The sequence below is a fragment of the Triticum urartu genome, chromosome 3A (assembly GCF_056163025.1).
Source record: "Triticum urartu cultivar PI428250 chromosome 3A, HENAU_Tu73, whole genome shotgun sequence".
Classification (NCBI taxonomy): Eukaryota; Viridiplantae; Streptophyta; class Magnoliopsida; order Poales; family Poaceae; genus Triticum; species Triticum urartu.
This window is the reverse complement of record NC_141875.1, coordinates 640628315-640643449: the sequence shown is the minus strand read 5'-3', so window position 1 is coordinate 640643449 and position 15135 is coordinate 640628315. Positions and strand designations below refer to the sequence as shown.

Here is a 15135-nt window from a genome sequence, read left to right as displayed (position 1 = left end):
TGCACCTTAGCACGGGCAACGGCCCTACGGGCACCTTCAATGCGGACGGAGCGCTTGATGACTTCAAGCCTTGGACAGGCCTCCACCAACCGCCGCACCAGCCCGAAATAGCTCCCAGGCAGAGCCCCTCCAGACCACAGCCGAACAATGAGGCCTTCATGGCCTGTTCGGCCGCCTTGTGGAGCTCGACCAGTTGCTTCAGCTGGTCGCTCAGGGGCACGGGGTGTCCGGCCTCAGCATACTGAGACCAGAACACCTTCTCTGTCGAGCTGCCCTCCTCGGCTCGATAGAATGCGGCGGCATCAGACACACTCCGGGGAAGATCTGCGAACGCTCCTGGAGTGCTCCGGATTCGGGTAAGTAACAAGTAACTCACGTTTATGTGTTTGCTTTGCATAAAGAATGCCTTACCCGCCGCTATCTTCTTCACCTCATCCAACTCCTCGAGGGTCTTCTGGGATTCGGCCTTGGCAGACTTGGCATTTTCAATAGCCACCGCGAGCTCGGACGCTCGCGTCTTTGAGTCAAGCTCCAAACTCTCATGTTTTTCCATGAGAGCCTGGAGCTCTTGCCGCACCTTGCCAACCTCGGCCTCATACTTCTCCCGCTCGGTGCGCTCCGAGGCCGCCCTCTTCTCGGCCTCGACCAGCGCCTGCTTAAGGGTCGCCACTTCAGACGTGGCCCCTAAAATAGCCACGATAATCCTGTCATTCTTTGCAATTGCACCTTTATATATATATATATATATATATATATATTTATATTTAAAAACAAGGTATTTCTTACCTTCATTGTCCTCGAGCTGCTTCTTGGCACGCCTGAGCTCTTGCTCGGACCGCTCGAGGTTCCGCTTTAGCGTGTCCACTTCCGCAGTCAGTGCGACGGACGCAAGCAGGGAAGCCTGCATATGCATATTGACTCATTTTTGTTAGACTCCTGCGAATTCTATTTGATCCTCTATTCGGCTTTTCTTCTCAAACGCCAAACAGAGCATCAGGGGCTACTGTCTATGCGGTACTATTATTTACACATTCTTTACCTACCTCAAAGCCTGTCAAAAGGCTAGTACAAGCTTCAGTCAGTCCGCTCTTGGCGGACTAAACCTTCTGGACCACCACACTCATAATAGTGCGGTGCTCCTCATCGATGGAGGCGCCTTGGAGCGCCTCCAATATATTGTCCGGCGCCTCTGGTTGGACGGGGGCTGCTGGTGCGGTGGACTTTCTCCTCTTGGAAGGAGGTCCCCCGCCGGACTCTGGAATCTTTGAAGGTTCTGGAGCGGTGTCCGGCCTAGAGCCGGACTTGGAGCCCCGGGGGGTTTCATCCCCTTTACTCCTGGAGCCCGGGAGGTCGCCTTGCGACGCCTCCAGGACCACCTCCTCCCGTCTTGGAACCTGTTGGGACAACACTTCGGTGTCGTCCGTAGGATGGGGGGAGGAAGCCGTCGGAAGCGAGTTCACATCCGACGAGTCCAGTGAGCCGCTCGACGACGCGTCGAGCCGGTCTTTGGGTGGGCTGCATAAACATATTCGATGTAAGGGAAAGCTGTGCAATAAACGAATACTATGAATTACTCTGGTATCTGGATACTTACGATTTTGCCAGGGGCTTGGCCCTGGGCTGCCACTCCTCTCCGCCGTCGGCGTCGGTGGAGTAGTCCGGAGGAAGGGTTTTCCCCTTCTTGGACCCTCCGGCCTCCCCAGAGAGGGTGGCCTTCCTTTTCTTCTCTCCTCTCGCTGGAGGGGGATAGTTCTCCTCTTCTTCCTCCTCGTCTTCACAGGAGGAATGCGCCTCGGAACCATCGGATGATGGATCCGACACCTCCTGGCGCCGGGCACTCTTTCGAGTCCCCACGGCTTTTTTTGCGACCTTCTTCTCCGGCACCACATAGGGTGCCGGAACCAGCAGCTTCGCCAAGCGAGCGTCCGCTGGGCCTTCGGGCAAAGGAGCCGGACAGTTGATCTGTCCGGACGTCACCTGCCAATCCTGTCAAAGGTAAGGGAGCTTAGATCCCGCATGGAGTCAAACTATGAAAAACTGATACCCTGTAAAAGGAAAAAATAGCTTACCGCGAGAGCGTGACGCTGCGCACTGAATCCGCGATCCTCGGTAGCGGATACGGGAGCCTCGACGCCTTTGAAAAGCACCTTCCAGGCATCTTCGTGCATCGTGTCGAAGAGCCTGCTTAGAGTTTGGTGTCGCGCCGGGTCGAACTCCCATAGGTTGAAAGCCCATTGTTAACATGGGAGGATCAGGCGGATGAGCATAACCTGGACTACGTTGACAAGTTTGAGCTTCTTGTCCGGTCAGCTCTCCTTTTTTACCCCAAGACAGTCCCGTCTCCTTCCAAGAGGTGAGCCGCGTAGGGGGTCCGGATCGGAACTCGGGGGGTGCGACCCATTCGGCGTCGCGTGGCTCGGTGATGTAAAACCACCCCGATTGCCACCCCTTCAGGGTCTCCACAAAGGAGCCCTCGAGCCATAGGACGTTGGCCATCTTGCCCACCATGGCGCCTCCGCACTCCGCCTGGTTGCCGCGCACCACCTTCGGCTTGACGTTGAAAGTCTTGAGCCATAGGCCGAAATGGGGGCGGATGCGGAGGAAGGCCTCGCACACGACGATAAACGCCGAGATGTTGAGGACGAAGTTCGGGGCCAGATCGTGAAAATCCAGGCCGTAGTAGAACATGAGACCCCGGATAAATGGGTGGAGAGGGAAGCCCAGTCCGCGGAGGAAATGGGGGAGGAACACCACCCTCTCATGGGGCCTAGGGGTGGGGATGAGCTGCCCCTTTTCGGGGAGCCGGTACGCGATGTCGTTAGACAGTTATCCGACCTTCCTCAGCTTTTTGATATGTCCCTCCGTGACGAAGGAGACCATCCACTTGCCTCCCGCTCCGGACATGGCTGGAGAAGGTTGAGGTGGGGAGTGCGGACTTGGGCGCTGGAGCTCGAGTGCGGAAGAATGGATAGGCGAAGGAGGAAGAAGGCGTAGGTGAAAAGGTGGATCCTTATCCCCTTATATGGGTGGACGCAACTACATGTCCCCACCAGCCTGGTAAAACTCGCTTATCTCCAAGCGCCGTAATCAATGGCGCGGTTGGGTTACCCATGCCCGTATTGATGAGAATCCCGGGATAAGGGGACACAATCTCTGCTTTAACAAGACGTGCCAAGGAAACCGCCTCACATAACGCGCTGAGGTGGGATAATGAAACGACTCGGATAAAGGCTTGGCCGTGGTGTGTCACGCTACGGAAATACGTTAGCATATTAGATTGGTGTAAATATTATTCTCTCTATGGAAATATGTGGAAACTTATTTTGCAGAGCCGGACACTATCTTTGTGTTCAAAATCTTCTACGAAGTACTTGGAGGAGGAACTCGCCTTGCAATGCCGAAGACAATCTACGCGCCGGACTCGTCGTCATTGAAGCCTGGTTCAGGGGCTACTGAGGGAGTCCTGGATTAGGGGGTGTTCGGATAGCCGGACTCCTGGACTATGAAGATACAAGATTGAAGACTTCGTCCCGTGTCCGGGAGGGACTTTCCTTGGCGTGGAAGGCAAGCTTGGCGATACGGATATGTAGATCTCCTACCATTGTAACCGACTCTATGTAACCCTAACCCTATCCGGTGTCTATATAAACCGGAGGGTTTTAGTCCGTAGGACAACATACACATCAACAATCATACCATAGGCTAGCTTCTAGGGTTCAGCCTCTTCGATCTCATGGTAGATCTACTCTTGTACTACCCATATCATCAATATTAATCAAGCAGGACGTAGGGTTTTACCTCCATCGAGAGGGCCCGAACCTGGGTAAAACTTCATGTCCCTTGCCCCCTGTTACCATCCGGCCTAGACGCACAGTTCGGGACCCCCTACCCGAGATCCGCCGGTTTTGACACCGACACCACCAGTCCGAACCCGAAGTCAACGCTTAAAGCAGAAGAAGAATTGTTCTCAGGTCAGGTTCCGTAGCTATGGTTCATACTACTTTGCTCTTGCATCACTGTATTTACTGATACCAACTAATTTCAAATTTGAAGGATGCAATTGAAACTCCAATGGCGCAACAGGTATGTTTTAAACCTGTTTCTTCAACGTGTTTCGCTATTTGCTGTTGTAACTTGCTCTATGTTGATTTCAGTTTCAATTGAATAAACAATTATGTTCTCATGCCATGCACATTACGAGTGTTGTTATTGCTGTGTAGTTTTCCACACTTATATTCTGTCTATGCTGCTTTGTCTTAAATAGATATGATTCGAACTGTATCTATCTTGATTTGGCAACATAAACTAGAATGATATAGACCATACAGTGACCATACTACATAGATATATGTTTGTTTCATGCTGTTATCCTGTCCACCTTACTACTGAACTGGTTTACCAAAATGAGTTTCATATACTACATTGTAAACCTGAGATGTGTTTGTTTGTTTCTCTTTTAGAACGCGGATAAAATATTGGAGAAGAGTACCCTGTTATGCAATGGTAAAGGAAGTAATGCAGATAAGGTTCAAGATAGTGAGACATCCCTGTTGGTCTCCAAGAAAGCTGATAAAAACTATATTGAAGACATTGAGACAACCCCAAAGTCCTGTCTTGATGTAGTGTTCGAGTTACTGGCTACCACTGCTGGCACCAGCTCTTCGAACTCATTGCCTGAATCAGTTCGGCTTCTTGAGTCTCAACTTCAAGTTGAAAGACATCGATTAGATGTTATGTGACAGGAAGCCGAAGGACTGAGGAAGTCCCAGCAGAATTCAGATGCATACTTTCTGGTGCAATAGCAAGCGTTGGAGGACTTAAGCGCCAAACAAGAGAAACTTAATAAGCTTGCTAAGCATCTTGCCAGCATTATGGGTACCCAGGATATTGTTTCTTGAGCTCTTCTGAAGTGGTTTCAGTTCTGGACTTGTTTTGCTGCGGCGTTTATATGCTGTTGTGTTCCCTATATTTGCACTGGTGGTGAACTTTGATGCCCAGTGGATGTAATATGTGTAATAGCCGTGATAGCCTAGTGTAAGTTGCTTGCTTATTTATTTCCTTGTTGTCTTGTTTATTTGTTTGCTTGTAGTCAGTGCAGTTCTTTTTATGCGGTTTGCTAGTGGCTGCAATAACCTATTTTTTAAAACTAGGCCACAATAACCATGGGCTAATATTTACTGTAGTGACATTGGGCCTCCTATGGGCCATAGAAGCAGTGGGCCTTCTACGGGCCGTAGAAACAGTGGGCCTTCTACGGGCCGTAGAAACAATGGGCCTTCTATGGGCCGTATCATCAATGGGCCTTCTACAGGCCGTATCATCAATGGGCCTTATACGGGCCGTATGATCGATTGGCCAAACATGGGCCAAACAGACCGCATTCTGGCCATAAACGGGCTAGAGTTGGAATCGTCCGTTCATGGGCCGACCATAATGGGCCATCATTAATAGGCCGTATTTGATGACGCTATGAAAACGGCCCAACGTATTAACAGACCACAAACAGGCCGACTGTAACCACGGGCTGAATTTGGCCCACAAGCAGAAAATGACAGTAACGGGCCGTAAGTAAACGAATGCTGGAAATGAGCCCAAGAAGGCCGAAAGATAACATGGGCTGGGACGGCCCAACGGAATAACGGGCCGTTAATGGGTATAAAGTGATACACTATTCATTACGGGCCAATTTCACCATGGGCCGTTAATGGGTGTAAAGTGATACACTGTTCATTACAGGCCAGTTTCAGCACGGGCCGCTAATGGGCCAAGAGTTACAAAGAGCCTCATATGGACCGAAAGATAACTTGGGCTGGAAACGGCCCAATGGAATAACGGGCCGTTAATGGGTATAAAGTGACACACTATTCATTACGGGTCAGTTTCACCACGGGCCGTTAATGGGCCAAGAGTTACAAAGGTCCTCATATGGGCCGAAAGAAGTCATGGGCTATACATGGGCCAGAAGTGAAAACGGGCTGGAATCATATTGGACGGCCCAGATGACGCTACTGGACCTAATTCGGATAGGGCGTAACGGGCCTTGGGTTAGCGGGCTACAAATGGGCTATATGCGAACAGGCCGTTAACAGGCTTTCTATGGGCCGGCCCGCCAGCTTTTCACCAAGTCAAATGGGCCGGCCTTTTCACAGGAATGGGCCACTGTTGGGCCGTGCCACGTGTTGATGTATCATAGGCCCCTTCTGTCCAGTGAGTGGATGACATCTGTCCCAACGATGAGCCGACACGTGTTTCCTCTAGCCAATGATGATTTTACACGTGTAAAATCCCCATTGGCCGGGGCTGTTAACGGGTTATCGGATCCAAAACCCGACCCGATAGCTTAACGGCATTTCGTTACGGTGGATGCCACGTGTCGGTCACCCTTGACGAAAGAACTTCTGTGACGCACGATTTATTGTCATGGAAGTGGACACTTCCGTGATGATAATTTTGGTAATGTCATGGAACACTTCTACGACAGCACAGGTATGACTATCTTGATTCTGTCATAAATTTGTCATGGATGTACATGCATGACAAAAAGAGCGACCTACTGTGACAAACATGTATCATCACGGAAGAGTATTTTTTTGTAGTGGGGAGTGCGGCGGCGACAGAAAGGAAGAAGAGGAAGAAGATGGCGAAGGGAGAGGAGGGTACGTGTGCTAGTTCCGTTCCCCTCCTCCCCCTACTTATAGCCCCTAGCTGCGAAGCCGAGGGGATGGGGCGTGGGGATCGTGGGATTAACTGCGCCCACGTCCCCACGACCCCCCGTTAAATGCGCAGTAACGGCGCAAAGTTACTGCACCATGGAATTCCAACCGTTTGCCTCGGCTGCAGCGGATCGGCGCGTGTGCTGAGGCTCAGTAGTGGTGGCCCCCAGCCTGCTGCAATGTCCCATCACGTGCGTGGGCTGACAGGCGGCCTGGCCAGCTGATGCCACATGGCGCGCGGTTGGCTGTCGGCAGGCTTGGCGCCTGGCTGGCGCTCCTCCCAACTCCCACCGTGAAATTTCAAAAACCACCAAGCGGCCCGCCTGGCCATGTCTGGTTCCTGACAGGCGGCGCGTCGGAAGACAAACGAAGCAGGATCAGTGGACCACTCAGAGTAGGAAGCTACTGGGGCCCCTCGCCTTTTTCAGCGGCGGTGCCCCACCAGCTTCGGGGACTACTGTCAGAGTAAAGGACCATGGGTAGCCTCATCAGCCTCCCATGGTGTTTCAAGACATTGGGGCCGGCTGCGCCCCTCAAGAATCAAAGACGAAAGCACCGCCTTCTTTGCAGCCGGCTAGTCCAAGAGGCTGGCTGCCAGAAGACGGCAAGGCTCAGAAGACGGCCCCGAGGCGGGCCGGCTCCTAGTAGGCAGCCTCCAGAGAGGCCGGCTCCTAGCAGGCGGTCTCTAGAGAGGCCGACTCCTAGTAGGCGGCCCCAATCGCCCTCAAAGTTTGCACCACATTATGATGATGAGATAGGGCGTGGCTACACCGATGCCTGCCACCCCCGGATCTGGGGCAAAGCGTGGCCACAGTGCGGCGTACTGGGCAAACATCCCTAGCCCGGCGCGACACTGTTGCCACGCAGCCCATGACATCACCATGGCAGAGAAGGCCATGCTCCCATTATGAGTTGTCGGTACGGCCCCAGGCGGCGGGCCCTATATGACAGTGAGAAGCCAGAAGGCGGTGAACTTGGACCAGTCGGCGTGAGGGAAGGCCGACTCCCAGCAGGCGGCCCTCTCCTTCCCTCAGAGTTTGTGCGCTATTAACCAAAAGAGACGGGGAGTGGCTATAGTGAACGCCCGCCAGGCGGTGGCACTGTAGCCACGTCATCCCCGACAAAGAGCGCATCATCAGCGGCATTGCCACAGAAGTGAGCAGCTGGCGAGACCCGCAAGTGGCGGACGCGGCCTGTCGGCGAAGTATGAGACAGCCGATGGGACACACCAGGCGGCGAGCACCAGCGGTCGGCAGAGAAGTCAGCACCTATAGACACTGACAGCCGGGTCCACACCCGGCTGGATTACCATTGTACCCCTAGGGGGTAGGCCTATATAAACCCCCAGGGCACCCATGCAAAGGGTTTAGCCTCACTAAGACCTTAACACACCCACACACGCATATAGAGGGAGTAAGCTAGTGCTAGCCTTGTTCTTCTTCCCCCTCTAGAGAAACAGCTCAAGGAGCAAGCTTGTAGCCACCATTGTTGCTTGAGTGATCATGCGGAGACCCCGGAGAGCAGGAGTAGAGGTGTTATCTCCTAGGAGAGCCCCGAACCTGGGTAAGATTCACCGACAGGCATGTTTGCGCCTGCTACCTCTTGAGCACTGCGTTGGTTCTCCCTTGAAGAGGAAAGGGTGATGCAGCAAAGTAGCGTAAGTATTTCCCTCAGTTTTTGAGAACCAAGGTATCAATCCAGTAGGAGATTATGCTCAAGTCCCACGCACCTACACAAGCAAATAAGAACCTCACAACCAACACGATAAAGGGGTTGTCAAGCCCTTCACGGTCACTTACGAGAGTGAGATCTGATAGATATGATAAGATAATATTTTTGGTATTTTTATGATAAAGATGCAAAGTAAAATAAATGGCAAAGGAAATAACTAAGTGTTGGAAGATTAATATGATGGAAGATAGACCCGGGGGCCATAGGTTTCACTAGTGGCTTCTCTCAAGAGCACAAGTATTACGGTGGGTAAACGAATTACGGTCGAGCAATTGATAGAATTGAGCATAGTTATGAGAATATCTAGGTATGATCATGTATATAGGCATCACGTCTGAGACAAGTAGACCGAAATGATTCTGCATCTACTACTATTACTCCACACATCGACCGCTATCCAGCATGCATCTAAAGTATTAAGTTCATAAGAACAGAGTAATGCTTTAAGGAAGATGACATGGTGTAGAGGGATAAACTCATGCAATATGATATAAAACCCATCTTTTTATCCTCGATGGCAACAATACAATACGTGTCGGTTCCCTTTCTGTCACTAGGATTGAGCACCGCAAGATTGACCCAAAGCTAAGCACTTCTCCCATTGCAAGAAAGATCAATCTAGTAGGCCAAACCAAACTAATACTTCGAAGAGACTTGCAAAGATAAACCAATCATACATAAAAGAATTCATAGGAGAATCAAATATTGTTCATAGATAATCTGGATCATAGACCCACAATTCATCAGATCTCGACAAACACACCACAAAAGAAGATTACATCAAATAGATCTCTAAGAAGATCGAGGAGAACTTTGTATTGAGATCCGAAGAGAGAGAAGAAGCCATCTAGCTAATAACAATGGACACGTAGGTCTGAAGTAAACTACTCACATATCACCGGAGAGGCCATGGAGTTGATGTAGAGGCCCTCCGTGATCAATGCCCCCTCCGGCGGAGCTCCGGAAATGGCCCCAAGATGGGATCTCTCGGGTACAAAAGGTTGCGGCAGTGGAATTAGGTTTTCGTGGTGCTCCTGGATGTTTGGGGGGTACGTGGATATATATAGGAGGAAGAAGTACGTCGGTGGAGCAACGGAGGGCCCACGAGGGTGGAGGGCGCGCCCAGGGGGTAGGCGCGCCCCCTGCCTCGTGCCTTCCTCCCTTGTTTCTTGACGCCCACTCCAAGTCTCGTGGATCACGTTTGTTGAGAGAATAACGTTCCCAAAGGTTTAATTCCGTTTGGACTCCGTTTGATATTCCTTTTCTTCGAAACCCTAAAATAGGCGAAAAACAGCAATTTGGGTTGGGCCTCCGATTAGTAGGTTAGTCCCAAAAATGATATAAAAGTGTACAATAAAGCCCATTAACATCCAAAATAGATAATATAATAGTATGGAGCAATCAAAAATTATAGATACGTTAGAGACGTATCAAGCATCCCCAAGCTTAATTCATGCTCATCCTCGAGTAGGTAAATGATAAAAGAAGAATTTTTGATGTGGAATGCTTTCTAACATATTTCTCAATGTAATTTTTCTTTATTGTGGAATGAATGTTCAGATCCGAAAGATTCAAGATAAAAGTTTAATATTGGCATAAAAATAATAATACTTCAAGCATACTAACTAAGCAATTATGTCTTCTCAAAATAACATGGCCAAAGAAAGTTATCCCTACAAAATCATATAGTGTGGCTATGCTCTATCTTCACCACACAAAATATTTAAATCATGCACAACCCCGATGACAAGCCAAGCAATTGTTTCATACTTTTGATGTTCTTAAACTTTTTCAATCTTCACGCAATATATGAGCGTGAGCCATGGATATAACACTATGGTGGAATAGAATAGTGGTTGTGGAGAAGACAAAAAGGAGAAGATAGTCTCACATCAACTAGGCGTATCAACGGGCTATGGAGATGCCCATCAATAGATATCAATGTGAGTGAGTAGGGATTGCCATTCAACGGATGCACTAGAGCAATAAGTTTATGAAAGCTCAAAAAAAGAATCTAAGTGGGTGTGCATCCAACTTGCTTGCTCACGAAGACCTAGGGCATTTTGAGGAAGCCCATCATTGGAATATACAAGCCAAGTTCTCTAATGAAAAATTCCCACTAGTATATGAAAGTGATATCATAGAAGACTCTCTATCATGAAGAACATGGTGCTACTTTGAATCACAAGTGTGGAAAAGGGATAGTAGCATTGTCCCTTCTCTCTTTTTCTCTCATTTTTTATCTGGGCCTTCTTTTTTTGGCATCTTTTCTTCCTTTTTTAATTTTTCGTCTGGAGTCTCATCCCGACTTGTGGGGGAATCATAGTCTCCATCATCCTTTTCTCACTTGGGACAATGCTCTAATGATGATGATCATCACACTTTATTTACTTACAACTCAATACTTAGAACAAAATATAACTCTATGTGAATGCCTCCGGTGGTGTACCGGGATGTGCAATGATGCATGAGTGACATATATGAAGAATTATGAACGGTGGCTTTGCCACAAATACGATGTCAACTACATGATCATGCAAACAATATGACAATGGTGAAGCGTGTCATAATAACGGAACGGTGGAAAGTTGCATGGTAATATATCTCAGAATGGCTATGGAAATGCCATAATAGGTAGGTATGGTAGCTGTTTTGAGGAAGGTATATGCACTACTAGGGAAAACCCTAGCAGTAGCGCTGGTTTTGTGCTCACTAGTAGTGCGGGTAGGCGCGCTACTAATACGGTGCTACAACTATTGCTTAGCAGTAACGCGTGCCCGCACGCGCTACTGCTAGGACAAATAGCTGCAGCGTTTGTTCACTCCCATGCTACTGCTATCGTAACTACTGGCAACGTGTTTTCTCTCCGTCGCTACTAGTATTCTTTTTTTATTTTTTATTTTTAGTGTATTTATGCGCCATCGTACAAATATTGGTACAATACCAGTTATGAGGTTTACATCATTATGTCCATAACAGTGTGTCAAATGAAGGTGGATTAGGTTCAAGTGGAGGCAATATGTGGTGCATGTCAAAAGTATACTACTAATCCAAACTTGATCAGTTTGGACTAGTAGTACTTTCGATGTGCATCACATGTTGCCTCCACTTGAATCTAATCCGCCAGCACAAGCTATTTAATCATCATCATAGTCATTACCACCAACAGTATTTATTTAATCACCACTAACACTAGCTAATAATAATCATCATAGTCATTACCACCAACACTAGCTGTTTTATCATCATAGTAATAGCACTACTAGAAACTACGATTTTACCTAGGGCCAAGGTCTTTACCTAGAGCTCATTTGCCTCCTCAAGGGAAAGAAAATATATTAACAGTATACTCTAGGGGAAGATGAGTTTCCATGTGAAAATAAAAGGGAAATAAAGTTTACCTACAGTTGTTTTCTCCCCCTAGGTAAAGACAGCCATGTGGACAACACTCGACAAAATAAAAGCACCTATACGGCCCCACTGTTGCCGCAAGGATGGCCTCCCGCGCATTTTTTTTCATCAGCGCGCTTTATTTTTTGGCGGCCTATGCCATATTTTGGTGCAGGCCCACTATGCAGTGAGAAGGGCAGAAAGAGGTGGCTGTCCGCATTTGATATTCTTCTCCCTCTCTCCCGAAGATGAGCGCCGCGCCGCCGCCCAACCCTCTCCCTCCTCCCTTCCCAGATCTGCGGTCCAACACGCCCCGCCTCCTCTCCCCCCTGTCGATCCCTAGCCTAACCACCATCGCGGCGCCGACCGTGGTGACCACGCCGTGCCGTCCATAGTCCCAGCACCGCGCCGCCGGTCCAGATCGCTGGGTTGCGACGGTCCTGTGACCTCGCATCGTGGTGACCGCGTTGCCCCCTGTCGATTTGATGGACACTGGACCTTCCGTCGTCTTACCCTGTCCAAGACCAAACTCGTCTTCTCATCTGAAGCCGATCTAGATCTTGCTCTCTGACCGGTTCCCAGGCGGGCGTCCCTCTACTTCATGTCCTTGCACTTCGACGGGTGCCCAGGTGCGTGTCCCTGTTCTTCTACTCCGACGGCCAGCTACCCAGAAGTTCCCCTGCTTCCTCTTCGATTGGCAGCCAAACGGCACACAACTGCGAGCATGGTAGCGTGTGAAGGTATCCCTCTCCCTATAGATTTGTTGAATAGTTTATAAGACTATTTAGGATGAACCGATGTTGAAATCTGTGTGCTATAGGCTATAGTTTAATGAGATGCTAGTTGATGAGTAACAATATGATTTGAGGCTAACACTTTTTTTGTTTCTGAACATCTGATTTAGTACGAGGTCGATAATTGATAGGTACAAGACAATCTTTGCAAGACATCAGGCTTTGCTCCAGCTATTGATATCCATTTTCTGGTGAAAAGAAATGTCTAAGATGGTAATTAGTATCCAAGGTTATGTTTTGGGGAACAATTTGTTATCGAAAACATCTCTGCTAAATTTGTGATCATGTGCAGCACATTTGATTTCGTACAAAATACAGGTCATGGGATTATGAAAGTTCTATCGGACAAACCAATGCTCGTGCAATATAGTTGTATTACTGTTTACAGATGTGATCGTCCCGGTTGTAGACTTAACATGATTTTAAATAGCTAAACTAAAGTAGCTAGCTCGGTATGCACATGTAGTTAGGAAACTGACTAGCTATCTGACATGTGTTCCCTATACATTTAATGTGCTCCGTTAGCTACTAACTGGTTCCAGCTGATTTACTTCATTTTGTACACAACAAATACTATCTTATTATAGATAAATCGCAAAACAAATGATAATGCAATATTTGCCCACCCCCTTCTTATATAGCTGATTGGTTCACAGAGATAACAATCTTGTCGTCACATCTGCCCTGAAGAACTGAGAAGTGTCATGGAACTTACATATTTCTTTTTTATAGAACTGTTGTTTGCTCTATAAATACCACATTATCTTGCAATTCTTACAGAGAATCGTACTTTGCTTTATAAATACAACATAGTCTTGCAAGCAGTCAATTTAACATCATTCTGTTGCTATGCTCTTGAAGCACTTGAACCCGCTTGGATCACGGCAAGACAGATAGAAGCAGTACGAAGAGCAATAACACGATATGCACGTCGTGGTGGAAAAATATGGGTATGTATATTTCTCGACAAACCGGTTACACTAAGACCCACGGAAACACGTATGGGCTAGGTCCTGGGATTTCTTACCATCAAGTTGGTAAAAAGCCTCAATTTATTGGCAATTGCTAGAATTATCTATCAATCGCAATGGCAGGGACATTATTTAGTTCTATGTTACTAGCAAGCCAAGTGTATTATTTTTGTCTAACAGAATTCGTTCAGGAAGATAGCAAAACTATCATAAACTGCAGGTTACAGCTATCCTATTTGGGACACTAAGCTATACACTTATCCTATTTTTCTATTCAGAATGGCATAGCTTCTCTGTTCATACAATATTTTACTTAAATTAGAATTTTTCCTGCAGGCAATACATTTAATATTTTACTATGCAAATCAGTTTCAATATAAGGGATAGTACGTTTTCCTATGCATCTGCCAACCACCACTTCTATCTATTTTGTCTAATTAATTTTCTTTGTTCTCTCTACAAGGTTTAACAAATCAGATGATAAGGTAAAAGAACTCTTCTTGTATTTCATAGTCGGCACTCGAGTTGTGACTCGTAGACTAGTCTGTCGACTAGTCGATCGGCTCGTAATCAGTGGAGAGAACACATACCATCATATGTTTTTCCCATTAAATCCTCTTGGGGGAAGGCATTATAAGTTTAGCTAATTCCATGTGTTGTGGAGAAGAAGAAAAGTTGGTCGAGCCCAACACCAAAATAGCAATCTTTGTACCTTTGTCTATGGATTAGCACAACGAACTATATCAATGAACTTGATCATATTATTTGCTTGAGACAGAGTTAGTGCAACGAAGTATATCAATGAACTCTTCACTTATCATTGAATTATCTTCTTTCTTTGCAGGAACATATTCTTACGGGTGGTCATGGTTTGCTGGTTGATGGGCACAAACAAGTAATTGAGGCTCTCGCTCAAGGTCTTAATCAGAGTTGTAGATATTGTAGATACTTGGCCTGACCAACTCAAGGTCTTGACACCCCTCTTAATCAGAGGTGTAAATACTTTGCCTTACTAGAGTAGCAGATAATTGTCCTGACCAACAACACATGTACATGCTGACTTAGGTGTTCTGCTAGCTGTACGAAACATTAGCTATGTTTACTTCTTGAATTCTGGCTTGAAATTGACCATGAGTCTGTAATTGAACAAGAATCTGATGTGTACATTGAATTTTAGCATCAATTTATAATTTTGAATTATGGCCCAGAATTTAATTATTGGAATTATGGCATATATGAATTTAAATTCGAATTGAATATTTGTATACGATAGATATGGATATGATATGTCCCACCATCTTTCCCTAGGGCCAAACTTTGTTGTAGGTAAATCACCTTTCCATGCTGGACAACGCTGAGATGAATTCTTTCCCTAGTGCATAGGGCCCTAGGTAAAGAAATGGTTTCTGTCGGTGTCAAAACCGTCGGATCTCGGATAGGGGGTCCTGAACTGTGCGTCTAGGCCGGATGGTAACAGGAGGCAGGGGACATAATGTTTTACCCAGGTTCGGGCCCTCTTGATGAAGGTAAAATCCT

General features: G+C 47.4%; 1 long non-coding RNA gene across 1 annotated transcript; it reads left to right on the top strand.

The window, feature by feature from the left end:
• The first annotated feature begins 11950 nt into the window (after window positions 1-11950).
• Window positions 11951-14799, top strand: LOC125545697 (uncharacterized). Its single transcript, XR_007300157.2, has 2 exons — window positions 11951-13578; window positions 14444-14799. It is a non-coding gene; the product is annotated as an uncharacterized LOC125545697 (long non-coding RNA).
• Window positions 14800-15135: the final 336 nt, after the last annotated feature.